Source organism: Pelophylax lessonae (genome assembly GCF_965119305.1).
Source record: "Pelophylax lessonae genome assembly, chromosome: 11".
Taxonomy (NCBI): domain Eukaryota; kingdom Metazoa; phylum Chordata; class Amphibia; order Anura; family Ranidae; genus Pelophylax; species Pelophylax lessonae.
The window spans coordinates 32,892,228-32,910,334 of record NC_138778.1 but is presented as its reverse complement, the minus strand read 5'-3'; the positions used below and the strand labels follow the sequence as shown (position 1 = coordinate 32,910,334).

The following is an 18,107-nucleotide window of genomic DNA, read 5'->3' as shown; positions in this document are numbered from 1 at the left end:
TCAATTGGGGATAATTTCCTTAAGTACTTTCTTGGAGACACAAAAGGAAGCTGTAAGACATCTCTCCAGAGAGGGAAGATCCCTCCTAAGACAGTTGTCACCAGAACACCTCACTTTTAGATATGGTGTACAATTTTAGATTTCACATCCTCCTCAGTCTTGGTGACAATGGCCCCAAGGATAAATAGAGAAGATTTGGCTGCACGTACACTTTAATGAATATTGAGTTGCCCCCCCCTTTGAGGCTACTTTTCTGGGAAGGACTTCCACATATTTTTCTGTAGAGTGTGAATTATTTTATAGATAATACAAATTGTCTAGGAAGGCTTTCCACAAGATCTTGAAATGTGTCTGTGGGAATTTTTGGCTATTAATCCAAAAGAACATTTGTGAAGGTACAAATGTTGGATGAGAAGACCTGGTTCACAGTCAGTGTTCCAATTTATCCCAAAGAAGGTGTAGGGTTGAAGTCAGGGTTCTGAGCAGGCCACTTGGGTTCATCCACCCCAAACTGGTCAAACTATGTCATAGCTGATTTTGTGCACAGAACAGAAAAGGGTCTTCCCCAAACTGTTGCCATAAGGTTGGAAGCACACAATTGTCTAAAATGTCATTGAAAGCCGTAGCATTAACAGTATACTTCGCTGATGGACACAGTTGTTCACTGCATTTAGCATAAATAGGTTTTAACTAGTTCTATTAAGGCTTTGAACTTGGTAATTGATCAACCAGCTGTATCTGTATGTGAATGGAAACCTTAAGAGACCAGAGGTCTGGTTGTTTAGTTCACCAGCATCTATCAATTTAGAGTGGGCTGACTCTTCACTCTTTATTAATAACATCACAATTCGAATATTTATCATCGTAGGAAATGACAACTCCTGGCCACCAATCAGAAATTATTGTTCTATTACGGAGCCTTGTTCGATGTGCTATAGCGCACTGGATTAAACGACAGTAAAATACACTATAAGGAGGGCCTGTTAAACTTATGAAAGAATTTGGTGGGTTTCATCATTTGCGTTTCGTGTTCTTAGAATTGAGTTATATATAGAGTATTCCTCCCACCAGCTGTGAAGTTTAACCATAGGAAAAACAAGTGGCTTAGTTGCAGAGACGGTGTTACAGCCCCTTCTCAAGTATTGTACTTTAATGATTTAGAATAAACTTTGTAAATTCATCAAAGCCTCATTAAACTAATTCATTAAGGTGGCACAATAGGTAGATATATTTCCCATTTCACCGGTAGCCTCCCTTCTAATATTACCATGGTGCCATCTAATAGCCTAATTAAGACTGGGATTCCTAGGGAAAAAGGGTTCATAATTAAGAGAACGGGAGTCTCGATATTCAGTCAAAGGGAGAGGTCTCCAAACTTTGGCCCTCCAGTTGTTCAGGAACTGCAATTCCCATCATGCTTAGTCATGTCTGTGAATGTCAGAGTTTTACAATTCCTCATGGGAAGTGTAGTTCTGCAACAGCTGGAGGGTCGTAGTTTGGAGATCCCTTGTCTAAGGGCTTGTGTACACAGGCATTGTTATCAACTGTTTTCATCAATGTAGCAATGATTGAACAATGATCGAATCCAAAAAACGGCATTTGACTAGCAATGTAAATGCAACTTAGTAAGGCCTTCTCTGTCCAAAGAAACACAATACAAAGCAAAGCAGGTCAAATGCAGCCAACGCAGTGCCCTGTTTTTTTCAGCACTCTGCTCTCCTCCTGCCCAGTGCTCCAATCGACAGCCATAATACTCCGTGAGTTAATTGGAGCACTGGGTAGGAAACATGCTGGTCCACTAGAGACCCAGACCATTGTTCTGTATTTTGCAAATGTCTGATTTCCTAAAGTGCTGCTAGAGCAGGGTATGCCAACTGTAGCACAAAGTAAGTAAAAGGAAGAAAAAGGAACATTATTAATGTATATGTAGCCTGATTGCATTACAGGAATACATGTCTAAGCTGCATTTGAGTTTTAAGCAACCAAACTTAATACTGATAAGACCTAGCACAGCCTGTACCACAGTGGAGGTTCTGTGTTGGATTACTGTATTGAAACATGTGATGGTGGATGGTAGAATTATGCCCTTCCAGGATTTGGGGCACCTATATTTAGTGCCTAAATCCTTTGAATTCCGGTACTGACAACTGAGAGATGCCATCGGGATTCCGGAACTCACTTGCGGGGAGATCATCTAGTGGGGGTCTCTGCATCTGTACTGCACCCCGGGCACCTGCATCTCCCTTGTCCCCATCCTGCACTTAGGAGATCAGATCTGTGGGAGCCATTCTGAGACAAGCTGTCACTTGTAAACACACAAGTCAGATGTCTGTGTTTCCAAGTAATAGTGGTGAGCATGGAGCAGAGGGCCTGAGCCAGAGGTGGTGGAACTGATTCCACCAAGTTCCAGCTGAAAAAAAAGCCCCGGTGGTACCTCTGGACCCTCTGGTCTTACTGTTAAGTCACTTGGAGGATATAGAAGGAAACAGGTAGAACAAGCTCTGCCTTACTTTCACCTTATTTTATGCGAGAAGCGGAATTCTGTTAAGATGAAAGTCTGTGGAGCTCCCTACGTGAGCTTCATGGCTGCAAACTGTCAGTTCTGTACTACCATTACATACAATTACATATGAGAGTAGACATTGTCCGAAGAAGTTCGATAAAATTTGGTTACATTTGGTCAAATTGGACTGATAACTGACACGGTTATGACTAAGCGAATTTCATTTTGTGAAACGCGTCAACTGTATTGTCTCCTTTCTCTGGTTTGTCACTATGGATTTTTTGGACTTCCAATAAATGGATTTTATCGTTTTCCACTTTCAAGTCGGTGTGCGGTTGCCTTCTTCTTTAATTGTACAGCTGCCGGGATTGCGGATCTAACCAGCACCCTTCTGATTGTCAAGACATTCCTACACCTGAGCGGTCTCTTTCCTTTTCTTTGTTCAAATTGGACTGATGCTTGTGGCTAGGACTCCCTATCGAATGAGTGAGACCAACTTTGTGTACATCTGATTCGACCATTTCATCCCTTGTTTCCCTTACCTCCTTCTGCTCACCTCCCCCTTCACTTTCCTTTCCCCCCTCATCTCCTATCCCTAATCCTTCAGGCGTTTGTAATAGGTGATCCACAATGAGTTGCGTAGTCCTGATTGAAAGGCATATGTCTTTCTTCCGTACAGTATACGATGGAACATGCTTTATTTTATATGGTGCACAAGTCAGGGTTAGTATTTACTTCTGGAACTCTCCATGTGAAATGTATTGTTGTGCAACCTAAAAAATTGTTAATATGATGATGTTTTTTTTTTTTCGTTGGTTTGTTCAACAAAAAACTTTCTGCTAAACAAAAAAAAAAAAAAATTATATATATGTACATGTACAGTATGTATATATTTTTTTGTGATCTCTGTCCTCAGCTGCATAAGGGGGTTGGAGAGGTGGGGGTGGAGAAACAGCAGCAAACTGATCATTCTAGTGAATGACTGTGCACAACTCTAATCATTGGAGGACAGGCAGGCTGTTCTCCCAGCACAGCCACAAGACTGACAACGCTGGGATGGATGTGCTTCAATGTCTAGTGTGGTCAGGTTGAAGTAGGAAGGCAGAGGGACTGGCAGAATCACCAGGGGTTTCATGCAATGGAAGCAATAAAAAGAGAACAGGATACTTTATAACAAGTACATGGTACAGCAGACACATATGAGGAATATAAAATGTTGGGGTGACAATTTTTAAGCTGGCTGCAGAATACATTGTTAAATGCATGGACAGCATTAGAAGGTGTTAAAGAAAATATAAAACTATTGCATGAAACTTGATGATTCCAGAATGCAATGCAGAGTCCTGATTGGTTCTAAATGACCACAAGTCAGGGGCGTAACTACAGGGGTTGCAATTGCAACCGGGCCCCATGTTCCAGGGGGCCTGTGCGGCTTCCCTGTACACCTGGATAGGAGGGGTGGCATGTGCAGCATGTAGAGAAACCACTGTCCTTCTTTTTCCTCCTGTAACTGCAGGAGGAAAATGGAGGAGATTGGTTCCTCTGTATGCTGCCCCCGTCACTCCTCCTGTCACTTGTGTTCTACTGTCTCTGGGCCCCTGTGTGCTCCCCTGCCCCCCCCCACTGTGCTGCCCCCCCCCACTGTGCTACCCCCCCACACAGTGCTCCCGCCCCTCTCCTGCCGGCTGCTGCAGGGGATGTGTCACAACAGAGAACCAGTAAGGGGTTGGTAAGTATGTAATTTACCAGCTCCTTCATTCTCTGAATGGACGGAGTCATAGTCAGTGACATTGTAAAAAAATAAAATAAAATGATAAAAAAATAATATTAAAATACCAAAAAATAAAACTACTGACACCAGTGGGTGAACTTCCAGGATCACAAAGGTCACTCTTGCAACCGGGCCCTGGCATTCCACTACTGGCCCCAAGATGGCAGGAAGGGGGACCATTGCAAAACTTGGGAAAGGCTCAAACTGCGGGACCATAATAAAGGGCCCCGCAACGAAAGTAAAGGGCCCCATGATCAGTGGGAAGAGCCCCAGGCTTGAAGGGAAGGGCCCCGGCCAGGGGTCAGGGGGGCCCTTCATGGTTTCTTGAACCGGGGCCCTGAAGGTTCTAGTTACGCCTCTTCCACAAGTAGTTTAGTATAAAAGCTTTAGCCAATGAGGTTTAGCTTTTACAAAACCTGTGTTATTGATGGGAGATCCTTAGCAGTATATTTTTCTTTCTGAATACAACATGAACACCTTCTACACGATGGCTGCTTAAGGGGGTTTCCTTGCCTATCACTGGAGGAATGAGGAGGATGCTGAGTAAAACAAATTTGCAATTGGGTTTTATCAGAAGAAAACAGACTGCTGAGAAAGTAATAGTGATACTGAAAACACGCCTGGGACTCCAGCTCTAAACGCATGAAGGAGCACAACCATAAACAACCTGTGTATATAGAAAGCTCCCTATTTCTGATTATTAAAGGAGAACTCCAGACAGAACACATGCTTTATGCCGTATTTAGAGCTACGTACCTCCGGTTTTAAATTTTATTATATTTATTTGCATTTTATTTTTAGGGGCAGACAATGTCACATTTGCAAATGCATCAGCTCATGAATTAGATAACAGATACGTTCTCTCCAACTCCAACTATGAGTTACAGCAGAACTCCAGAAAATGTTCTTAGTCCGGCAGTCCGCAAAACAAAAACAAATGCAGCAGTGGCAGGCGGCAGCGGCGGTCTCCTCCGTGGGTCGGGCTTCCCCCTCAGTCTCCTCCCTCCTCTTCCTTGGCCAATAGCATGGCTTCTCCTTTTGGCCAATTTAGGAAACGGGTCTCAGGACCCGCTTCCTGATTGGCCAGGGGGAGAATCAGTAAGGCAATAGCGAATATTTATTCGCTATTGGCACACAACTGGGTGGGCTCAGTGCACAGTGCTCTGCGCCCCGATTCCACCCTTTTTTGAAGCCTATTAGAGCCTCTGGCTCTAATTACGTGCTTCAAAAAAAAAAACCCCATTGGAATCCATGCGTCCGGCGCCCTGCATGTAGATTAGGGGGCCGGACGCATGGATAGAGTCACCACATCTAAGGACTAGTAATCTGCTATATATATAACATTTTTGTTCCTGGGTTTAGGTGTCATTTAACTACACATTTTATAATGTATTGCTTTTTTCAAAGCTGAACTTCAGGCACATAATAAATGTACAAATGATCGCCGCTGTATTTAATAATATATCGTCAAATTAATTTTTTAAAATACAGTCTAAGTACAAAAATTTGACTCTGCATAAGACTCCTGCAGTCTCAAGGGCATAAGAGGCCAATACATTGTGCTGCAGTGCAAGGAGCATGCTGAGAGGAAAAGAGAGCAAAGTGACAAAGAGATGAGCTCATCAGTCTAACTGCTTCTCCTTTTCACTGCCAATTCACAGGGTGGGCATAGGGACAAAACCTGTATATATATATATATATATATATATATATAAATTACCAAAAGTATTGGGACACCTGCCTTTACATGCACATGAATTTTAATGACATCCCAGTCTCAGTCCATAGAGTTCAATACTGAGTTGGTCCACTCTTTGCAGCTATAACAGCTTCAACTCTTCTGGGAAGGCTGTCTACAAGGTTTAGGAGTGTGTCTATGGGAATGTTTGACCGTTCTTCCAGAAGTGCATTTGTGAGGTCAGGTACTGATATTGGACGAGAAGACCAGCTCACAGTCTGCGCTCTAATTCATCCCAAAGGTGTTCTATTGGGTTGAGGTCAGGACTCTGTTCAGGCCAGTCAAGTTCCTCCATCCCAAACTTGCTCATCCATGTCTTTATGGACCTTGTTTGTGCACTGGTCCAAACCATTTTGGTGGAGGGGGAGATTATGGCGTGGGGTTGTTTTTCAGGGGTTGTGTTTGGCCCCTTAGTTCCAGTGAAGGGACCTCCTAAGGGGTCAGCATACCAGGACAATTTGGACAATTTCATGCTCCCAGTTTTGTGGAAGCAGTTTGGGGATGGCCCTTTCCTGTTCCAACATGACTGTGCACCCCTTTTTGAAAGATAAAAAGTGCATTTTATATACAATTATATACTTTGTAGATCAGACCAAAATGAGGGACAAATGAGGAGGAAAGAGGAAAAGAGGAACCTTGTTCCGAATGAGGGATAGTCCCCCAAAATGAGGGACAGTTGGGAGCTATGTAAAGGTACTCTAAGAAAGCAGGTGGAAGCCAAGGGAAGCCTTTTTATTTTCTTTTTACTTCCAATGGTTTTTTATTTTTTTTATTTATTTAGCTCTTATTTGAGGGTTTCTTTCCTAGGGGTGGGGATAAGCAAGCTATTTAAAGCTGAACTTTATTTGGATATAACAGACACACATAACGCCAACTCTGTAATTATTAAAGCCAATTTATGGTCAAAATGTATAATCACATATTTGTTTCCACAGTGTAAACATTTCATCCTAGGCCTATTAATCTGAAAGATCTTAAAGTTTGAAAACGTACTATTCCAAGAATCCCACACATTTATTGCCTTGAATTCTGTGATCTCCTGTGTATATGCACTGCTGTGTCACACATTTCACAGAGCCTGCCTTCTGAACTATAGAGGTGCGGGGGGGGGGGAGTTTTAGGAGGTGGACTCAGTACAGAAATCACAGCTTGCAGGCATCAAGGTACCATAGGATATATAGTCCTTAGACATAGAAAGTAAACAGAAACTGCAAAGCATGCAGGGAATCCAGGAAATTGTGAAATAAGATGGATAGCAGACAGGCAGAACTCACAAAATGAAAGGAGATTTTTCAAGTAAGCTTATATTGTAATTGTCCACTATAAATATTTTTTTATTGCGATTACAATGCTGATGTTTTACAGTAAAAGTTTTGTGCTTTGACCATAGAGATCCTTCAATACATCATTGTAACGGAACCGCGACCCCACAATGCGCTTGTGTGCTTCCGTCAGAATACCACTTCCTTCAGTCTTGAACATTGATATCAGATATTCTAGCCGCCCCCATACAAAACTAGCCAAGAATATTTTGTAAAAGATCTGGAACATTTATTGAACAGATTCACACCGAATATATATACCCCACCAGGTCATGCGCCTGATCACATTATTATATGCAGATGAAATTGTGTACAGAAATATAATTAACCTAAACTAAATTACCTAGCCATCTGGACAGAAACAATAGGTGAATGAGTATCCACATCTAGACAATGTTATAATTCACGTGTTACTCAGCATTGAAACAAAGCTAAAACTAAATACATTACACATTATCCTAAATATAAACACAGACCACCTTATTAAACAGACAATAGCAGGAGACCCTAGTAGCAGACTGTCTGGCTCCTACATTGAAGTACATGGAATCCACATCTAAGCAATGCTTTGATTATTTAGGAGTCACAGACTTCATGGCAACAGGCTATAGGTCTCACAATCATTAATTGTTATATTTTTAAAGCTAAACTACAGAAATTCATTTAATTGCATATTTACATTGGTCTAGCTTGGCACAATATAAATATCAATATCTCATACCCAGTTGGACCATTGGAGAAGCTGACGATCACTATAGTAGTCAGCACTACTACAGTGAAAGTTGGGATCTTCACTAGTCCTTAGTGGGCGACTTCTCCTGTGCACCCTGACCACTTTGGGTCAGTTGCTTGGCACTGCCACCATTCACAGAACAGCATTTTTTTTTTCAATGGATACAAGGTGTTCTCAGACTGGACAAAGTGGAGATGTGATGCCACTGCCCACCTTTACATCAAAAAAGGCATGGAAAAATCTATTTCATTTTTTCATCATTTCAAATTTCATAATGCATATAGTGAATTACAGGTAATAACCCCATGAAAGTAATTAGGTGTTCTAGGAGAGGGGTTAACCTTAGGATGATCAATGAGTGCTTGAAGTGATTGCAACAAATGGTGCCACTCCAAAACCAGACAGTAAAATACAAGGTCACCGTTCTCCAAGTAAATCCAAGTAAATGTGTATTAAACCCATATTTATTGTAAAGATTTATAGAATACAAAAAAGAAATGCCACTATTCTTGTTCTTATATGACATGATCTTATCAATAAATGTAGAGTTTGATACACATTTACCTGGAGTGCTGGTGATTTTGCATTTTCCTGTTGGGTCCTTAACCAGTTGCCTACCACCCTATAGCAGGTTTACTGCTACAGGGGGCCGCGCTGCACAGGATCACGTATATAAACGTGATTCTGCACTTCCGGCAATCGGGTGCGAGTGAGAGCCGATCAGCGGGTCCCTCAGACTGTATGTCTGTTGGCACCTGCTAATCGTTCGGTACACAGGCAGAACGGCACTCTGCGTATGTAAACAAGGCAGATCGCCGTTCTGTCAGTACGGAAGACATGGATCCTGCGTCTCTGTAAAGTTGGGTCACCAATCCATGCCTTCGCCTAGTAAAAGCACCTCCTTACTACACTAAAACACAGGCTAGGCATAAAGTTAACCCTTTGATCGCCCCTGATGTTAACCCCTTCCCAGCCAGAGTCATTAGTACAGTGACAGTGCATATTCTAAGCACTGATCACTGTATTAGTGCCACTGGTTCCCAAAAAAGTGTCAGTGTCCAATTTGTCAGCCACAATATCACAGTCCCACTATAAGTCACTGATCGCTGCCATTACTAGTAATATAAATAAATAAAAGTTCCATAAATATATCCTGTAGTTTGTAGAACGCTATAACATTCGTGCAAACCAATCAATATACGCCTATTAGGATTTTTTTTTATACCAGAAATATGTAGCAAAATACATATTGGCCTAAATTGATGAAGAAATTTGATTTTTTTTTTACATTGGATATGTTTTATATTTTATTGGATATGTTTTATAGCAGAAAGTAAAAAAATATTGTTTTTTTTTTCAAAATTAAAAAACACAGAGGTGATCAAATACCACCAAAAGAAAGCTATATTTGTTGGAAAAAAAGGACAAAAAATTGCACAACCGCGCAATTGTCAGTTAAAGTAGTGCACTGCCGTATTGCAAAAAAATGGCCTGGTCATGAAGGGAGGTAAATCTTCTGGAGCTGAAGTGGTTTCACAGGGGCTATCCATACCTCCTGGAGATATGGGAACCCAATGATGGTGGTATATAACTGGTCCTTTGAATAATCAATAAACCTTGAAATAGGACTGTCAACATTACAGAACCTGAAATCAAAGTGATAAAATCTACCTAATGGGAATGCCATTGTCAGTAACTGTACATCCATTCCATGCGTTCAGTGCATAAAAACAACAGCAAAAAACTCACTGGCTATAGCTAGTCTTGTGTATTCGTCATTTGCCATTTTTATAAATATAAAGCATATAATCCATAAAATCTCTTTCAGCTCTTTTGTCCTTATCTATCCAAATGTAAAGTAAAACCAAGCTACTAATGTCACATTGGTTCCCAATAGGACTTTGGAGGATGATAACAGTCTGGACACGGGATATGAGGACATACTGGGCAACAAATTGGAATTCGTAAAAAGGATATTCAGTTTACCTGGTACACATTACTATTCTTCCTTAGTTATTTTATTTTGCACATTTTTATAACATTTTAGAAAACTAAAGAGATTTACACTCATAAATGTGATTTAATGAATATTAACCTAGTACAGAAGTCTTTTGGTGGGTCTTGTGTTAAATATTGGATTGTAAGTGACCATGGCATGGCCATGGCTGATGTCCAATAAAGTTTTTATTTATGTGTGTTTTAAATCTCATTTGTTAAATCTCTCATTGTGGATGTAAGAATTAATATTGGACCTGGCGGGATAGGGTCCTCTGCAGCTGCTCTCATTAGTGGGATCCTGGGTCTGATGGATGTGATGATTGTTGCAGAGGTTGAGGAGCACTGTGAAGAAAGGTCTGAGACCTTCTGATCTTTATAAATTTTACAAAAATTTGACTTAGGGCCCATTGGTGTATGGACCGCGTCTGTATTTATTTATTTTATGTCGCTGGATATTAGTTTAATAATAATTTATTTGTGCTTTAAACACAAGTGCAGTACACACTTCTGCGTTAAACACCCGGTGCAGAATCTGTGTGAGTTTGAGTGCGCAATGCAACTCTTTTGCAACAAAACTAAGCAATTTCACAGACAATGCAAGTTTTGCATGCAAACAATAAATAACTAATAGGAACATATGATTAGCTCGATTTTACATAAAAAAATATGTATGAAAAACATGCACAATTCGAAAATGTATGTTGTGCCTGAAACAGAGTAAAGGGTCAATTTACTAAGAATAGGAGCTGAAAATATAAGTCAGGAGGCTAAAAATTACAATTATTATGATAAATAACACATAGGGGTCAGTTTACCAATATTTATCAATATTTTTATTCAAGATTTATGCAGCTTTTACCCAAGATTTTTTTAATTCAGTTGAGTGAAAGTTAAAAAAAATCTTGTTTGAATACATAGACCCTACAGCCAAGTCTATTATCTCTAAATTGAACCATACTAATCTCCCTTGAATATCTAAAAATTAAAGTACGATACCAAATGCCGGTAAGAACATAACATCAACTAGAAGACATAATGCAACATTTGCTGCAAAGGAATGCAATCCATCAACCTGGAACATTCATGCTTTCATTGGTTCACACGTTTTGACAAGTTGTTTTTTTAATTGGCAGCGGCAATCAGGTTTCTGGCAGTGTCCAACTGGCAGCTGCCCAAGAAACCATGTTTTATTTTCTTCTAAAAATTTATTTTTTAATTAAGCCCTGTTTTTAATCTTAAATGGTCAGTCCACTTAGAACTGTCATTTCAGTTTTTGGTAGATGCTTGCTGCCCAAAAAACCCACGAAAACTCCCAGTTGGACAGGAACAAAGTTAAGAGTTAAGGCAATGGATCTCACTCTCGGAGAGCCAAAGATGTATAAGATGCCAAGGACCTTTATAAAATATATATTTGCCATGGAAAAATAAAGACATATAAGACGCTAAGGGCTGAATTCACCAACAAAGTTCCACTTGTAACTAAAATATCGTTGTTGCATGGACCTTTAAATAATATCAAATTTGCCTTAAGCCAAATGGACAAACCCCATGCCTAACAAAATGGGAAGCATCCATAGCAAACACCTTTTTTTTTTGCTACAGTATTGAAAAGAAAATAGCTATTAGATTTAGGCAAATTGCAAAGCATTTGATTTATAATATACACACTTGCCCAATCTTATAATTTAGGAAATATTATCAGAAAGACCTACAAGCAAATATTCAAGAGAATAGAAAACAATGAATCTGCCATTCCCCTGATTCAATCATCCCTACTTGTATGGGATCATAGACACCAACCATTATTGATTTCCAAGGACGTTCACAGATTTTGGATATTGACCTTTCATTTTTTTGCCATAAGGAATATTAGAAGACAGGGTCTCATAACAACAGATTTTCAGCTCAGTCTGTTATTTTATTTATATTGCCAGGGCTTCAACCAAAGGATCCATATTTATCCTACTTTTTGTCGAGTTATTACACAGTAAAAAAGTACAAAAAGGAAAACGTTTTTTTCTGGCGGGATTTTTGAGTCCCAAGTCACACAAAGTAAATTAACATTTCAATAACTTTATTACAAAAGTACTCAAAATTCCCATAAAAATGTAAAATGTATTTACATAAATCCAAAAGTGTCTGTATGCTGATCGCAGTTACCTCAAAGACCACTGGAGGCATTGTACTAGCCTAGAAGGTTCAAGAGGGGACCCCAATCCATGACAGTGGGGGCAACCACTTTAAGTGATTCTGGAGTTATGGAAACAATTTTTTTCTATTTTTTGTTATATAGCTGTTTTTAATTGTCTCCGCAACACCTGTTGCTGAAAAAGTGGATTGTGATCCAAGAAATGCGTTAAGCTTTATTGGTGTTACTTGGTGTAGCTTGTGCCTCAAAAATCAAGCCGAAAATTATTATTTTTTTACTTGTTATGTGAGGGATGTGGTATGCTATTTAGCCAAATTCCTATAGCCTCTAAACACAGGAAACGTGTTTTCAAATGCTGTAGGCAATTCACTGTCATGATCCTAGTAAATCAGCTAGCATCCACGAAAATAAGTGTGAAATTTATTGGTACAGAGACACAAAGGTCTTCTCAAATAAGCAATTTTATTTCTATGTTTTTAAGCATTGAATGGAAGACTATACATGAATACAGTAAATTGTTGTAACCTATAGCAGTCAGTAGTCACCTTTCGCTTTTTAGGCCTGGTCCACTTACATTTACTTTAAAAAAGTGCTTACATTTCATTGTATTCTATGCTGCAATTAAATACAAATATTGTGTGTAAAAAAAATTCTGCGCTAATTAAATACAAATATTAAAGCTTTATTATTTGAGTGCACGAAACTGAAAGCTAATAGGCTGCTATGGTTTGTAGCAACTTGTATGGCCTTGTTAAATTTAACGTGATTTTTTTATACCCTTTTCTAAACTGTAGGCATTCATAACTTTGGCAGATGCCCTCTCATATTATATCAGCAGCCTCTGACTATCAGATATTTTCTAGCATGGCAACATATGTTGCAAGAAATAATTTAAGGCCCCTCGGTCACCTCTAAGGTCTGAAGTCTCCAGTATAATTGATCATTATCTACAAGAACCAAAGCTGTGCCATCAAGCATGGTTTTGGTTCTAGTGGACAACATGTTGTTTTTTTTTTTTTAACAATCTCACACTTTTGTTGGCAATTTAAGTGTTTTTCCTAGGGATGCGCAAATCTTTGCCGTTCCTGGCAGACATTCGGCCTGTCTGTGTCCTGCATCCATTTAACACAGTTCTTGCTCTCTTTAAAAGTGACCACTACAGCAGATGAGTGCGAAATCAAAGACTACAAGTGAATAAGTAAAAAAATAATTGGCTTCTGTCCTATAAAGGAAAATTTTTTTGTACAGCTCACAGCAAGCAACAAGACTCAAAGCTCTACCGAAAAATGACATCTGATTGAATGTAAGAAGCAAGCTTATGCATTGCTGTGGGGTATTATAGACAACTCTTATTTCGCACAGCTTGATATATAGGGCCTCCAGTGAGTTGATGTCAGCCACAGCCGATAAACGAGTAATGGGTACACTTAGATTTAACAACAAAAAGAAATGTGTCCATAGACAGCAATGTGTTTTGCACCAAGCAATAAAGCGTTTTGTGTTGCTTGTCAAAAATGTAACAAATTAATTCAATGTACTGAATAAGCAATGATATGAGTCCAAAGGCACTGTTGTAGAAACCTTCCATGCAGGATCTTTCTCCAATGGAGGGTAAGTCATTAAAAAAATGATCAACCGCTGGAAAACGTACAACAGCAAGCAGTACCTGTATCCATCGAGGTATACTTGTCTTCTACAACAAACTGTTACTGACAAGTTTCAGCCGTGAGTAGACCATTATGAAAATAAATTGGAGCAAACACATTGCAGTTATATAAAAATATATTTAACTGCATAGAAACCATTTTATACACTTTTAGATACAGTATACTGGCAATAAAGGCAATACAGGGGGGTACTACAGACCAACTGACACATACAAGAAGGTATTTAGTAAACCACTGCTACTGTATAGGGCCACACAGTAAAACCGGAGCGGCATGTTTAATCCTTCTGTAAAATTCTGTAGAACTGGTGGTGGGAGAAAGCTGAAAATCTTCTGAGCATTAAATTATCTGGGAAATTAACTGAACTGTAACAATGGTGAACAGTCATTTTGTATTGGATATAAAGTGTAGCCATTCAATTTTTTAAGCCAAACAGGAGAATTCACGGGCACATTAGATACTACTAATTGTCAAAGTAGGCAGTTATCAATTATTTTGTCATCAAATAGTCTAGCTATGTAAAAACACCATAATATTGCCAGCCTTATCCAATTTTGGCCCCAAAGTAATAGGGACTTTTGAGGATTGCCCCAATGAGGGTTGCTATTGCAGTTTGAGGGTATTGTTATGCATTTACAACACCTCCTAGAAATTGCTCTAGCCAATTGTCAAAGTAGGCAGTTATCAATTATTTTGTCATCAAATAGTCTAGCTATGCAAGACCACCATAATATTACCAGCCTTATTCAATTTTCGCCACAAAGGCCAATACCAACAGTAATAGGGATTTTTGTGGTTTGTCCCAACAATGGAGCCTATTACAGTTTGAGGATATTGTTATGTATTTACAAGACCTCCTAGCCATTGCTCTAGCCAATTGTCAAAGTAGGCAGTTATCAATTATTTTGTCATCAAATAGTCTAGCTATGCAAGACCACCATGATATTACCAGCCTTATTCAATTTTTGCCACAAAGGCCAATACCAACAGTAATAGGGATTTTTGTGGTTTGTCCCAACAATGGCGCCTATTGCAGTTTGAGGATTTTGTTATGCATTTACAAGACCTCCTAGCCATTGCTCTAGCCAATTGTCAAAGTAGGCAGTTATCAATTATTTTGTCATCAAATAGTTTAGCTATGGAAGACCACCATAATATTACCAGCCTTATTCAATTTTCGCCACAAAGGCCAATACCAACAGTAATAGGGATTTTTGTGGTTTGTCCCAACAATGGCGCCTATTGCAGTTTGAGGATATTGCTATGCATTTACAAGACCTCCTAGCCATTGCTCTAGCCAATTGTCAAAGTAGGCAGTTATCAATTATTTTGTCATCAAATAGTCTAGCTATGCAAGACCACCATGATATTACCAGCCTTATTCAATTTTTGCCACAAAGGCCAATACCAACAGTAATAGGGATTTTTGTGGTTTGTCCCAACAATGGCGCCTATTGCAGTTTGAGGATTTTGTTATGCATTTACAAGACCTCCTAGCCATTGCTCTAGCCAATTGTCAAAGTAGGCAGTTATCAATTATTTTGTCATCAAATAGTTTAGCTATGGAAGACCACCATAATATTACCAGCCTTATTCAATTTTCGCCACAAAGGCCAATACCAACAGTAATAGGGATTTTTGTGGTTTGTCCCAACAATGGCGCCTATTGCAGTTTGAGGATATTGCTATGCATTTACAAGACCTCCTAGCCATTGCTCTAGCCAATTGTCAAAGTAGGCAGTTATAAATTATTTTGTCATCAAATAGTCTAGCTATGCAAGACCACCATGATATTACCAGCCTTATTCAATTTTTCGCCTATGGCCAATAACAGCAGTAATAGGGATTTTTGTGGGTTGCCCCAACGATGGCGCCTATTGCAGTTTGAGGGTATTGTTATGCATTTACAAGACCTCCTGGGCATTGCACTGCCACAAATAAACTGTAATCGATATGGGTTCTCACACCAGGCATATTAGTGAGATCAGGGTTCAATTTAGGCTCACACCGTCATTACAGAATCCAGGCAGTAGTAAAATGGATGCATCCATCTGTGGTTTGTGAGATTTATTGAACCTAGTACAGACTTGAAAACTTTGATCATTAAAATGAAGTGTTGGCTATAGCCACCTGTTCATCAGTGATATAATGAACTGGCTAGATAGAAAAAAAAAATTATAATATAAAAAAAAAAAAAATGGGATAAACGTAAGTCTATACTATTAAAGACAAAAAAGTTTTTTTTTCACCGTCACTTTATATGTGGGAAATATAGAAATACTATCTACTATACCAGTGATGGCGAACCTTGGCACCCCAGATGTTTTGGAACTACATTTCCCATGATTCCCAACTACACTGCAGAGTGCATGGGCATCATGGGAAATGTAGTTCCAAAACATCTGGGGTGCCAAGGTTCGCCATCACTGTACTATACTATTAAAGACAACAAAGATTAAAAAAAATAAAATAAAAAAATAAACCCCAAATGTTAAAAAAAATATTAAAACTTTACGGAAGTAAAAAAATATTAAAGAGGGTAGAATTGATGGACCAATTGATATTTTTTTTTTTTCACTGTCACTTTCTATGTGGGAAATGCTCAGAAACAAGCTTATCCCCCCTCCTTTTTTTCTAAAAAGTTTGAAAAACTTTTGTTTGTCAATACGAGCCGGGACCAAAGGATGGAAGTATGGATTGTTACCCCCTATTGATGACCTGCACAGCCCAGTCCTTGTCTGATCACTGCAAGGCATGCTAAAACTGTCAGCCTAGCTTGCTTGGATAATTCCATGTCTTCTGTAATTTGGAAGGGTTTTGCTAGATAGCAAGATAATTGTCTTTCTCATAAAATAGGTTTCATAGTAAGGGGTTGAATGTACTTACAAACACAGCACCTCTATTTAAAAATCCCAATATAATTCCTATAAAACCAGAATCAGCGAGAAACAGGTTTCCAGGCAGCAAGCAGAATGTGGACATTCTCAATGGGTATCATGACTACTTCAAGAGCCTGTATAGGCATATTGGAACAAGACCAGCATGGAACACCACTTAAAAAGACGATCTGAAATACTGTATGTGTCGAATCTGTTACGTAAGTAGAGTTAAGGTAAAATAATGTGAAGACCTCAGCTATTTTGGGCAGATAATACACCTTATCCTATACCATAATCGCCATATGAGAATAATAAAAATTAAACTTACTTTGTTAGCATGTTTTCATCAGCTGAGAGTGGAGACTGAACACACCTGCTAGTGAGAGAGTTTGGAGGAAGTTTTCAGTGTGGGTTTCCTAATGAGTTGCCTATGCTGTCACATCGAGAGGCAGCTGAGTCTGAGAAGTAGGATGTGTCTTGTAGAAATATTCAGCCAGATCTGTGTGATGACATCACTCCCAAAATTCTATGGGGAGACCTGAGCATGTAGGAGTGCCTGAAACTGCACCAGACTACTGACTTGTGTCATGGATCGTATGGTGTAAGATCAATGCACCCATAGGTCATGGAAAGTACATTATGTTTTCGTGACTTTTTAAAATAAAAGAATGCAATGGCCCAGACGAAGGTTTTCGTAGTATAGATTTCTCATTGTCGTACATGTCATAGATCCCAGACCGTAAATATCTTCTGACTCTTGCCTGCGGCATCTACAACAGCCTATCTCAACCTTTTTCACCCAAAAGAACCCTTGAAACAGTTTTCAGGTCTAAGATAACCCCAGCTAAAATGAATTAATCAGGGCTGGGTGGGAAGAATGCCATTACATTGGTGGTCGGTGGGAAGACTGCCCCCCTTACATTGGTGATCAGTGGGAAGAATGCCCCTTACAATGGTGGTCAGTGATGAAAATGTTCTTTACATTGGTTGTCAGCGAGAAAACTATTCCTTACATTGGTGGTCAGTGGTTAGAAGGTTCTTTACATTTGTGGTCAGGGGGAAGAATGTCCATTACTTTGGAGGTCAGTGAGAAGAAAGCCCCCTGGAAAGAATGCACTTTACTTTGGTAGTCAGTAGGAAGAATGTTCTTTACATTGGTGGTCAGTGGGAAGAATGTTCATTACATTGGTGGTCAGTGGGAAGAATGTTACTTACATTGCGGGTCAGTGGGAAGAATGTTCTTTACATTGGTGGTCAGTGGGAAGAATGTTACTTACATTGGTAGTTAGTGGAAAGAATGCCTCTTTCATTGGCCAGTGAGAAGAATGTTCTTTAAATTGGTGGTCA

General features: G+C 39.4%; 1 protein-coding gene across 1 annotated transcript in view; it reads right to left on the bottom strand.

Moving 5' to 3' along the window:
* Positions 1-17,206, bottom strand: part of SLA2 (Src like adaptor 2) — a 43,463-nt gene extending 26,257 nt beyond the window's left edge. Inside the window, exon 1 of the mRNA XM_082271757.1 lies at positions 17,089-17,206. The gene's annotated coding sequence lies outside the window, so the exon portion shown is untranslated. The remainder of the gene's footprint in view (positions 1-17,088) is intronic.
* Positions 17,207-18,107: the final 901 nt, after the last annotated feature.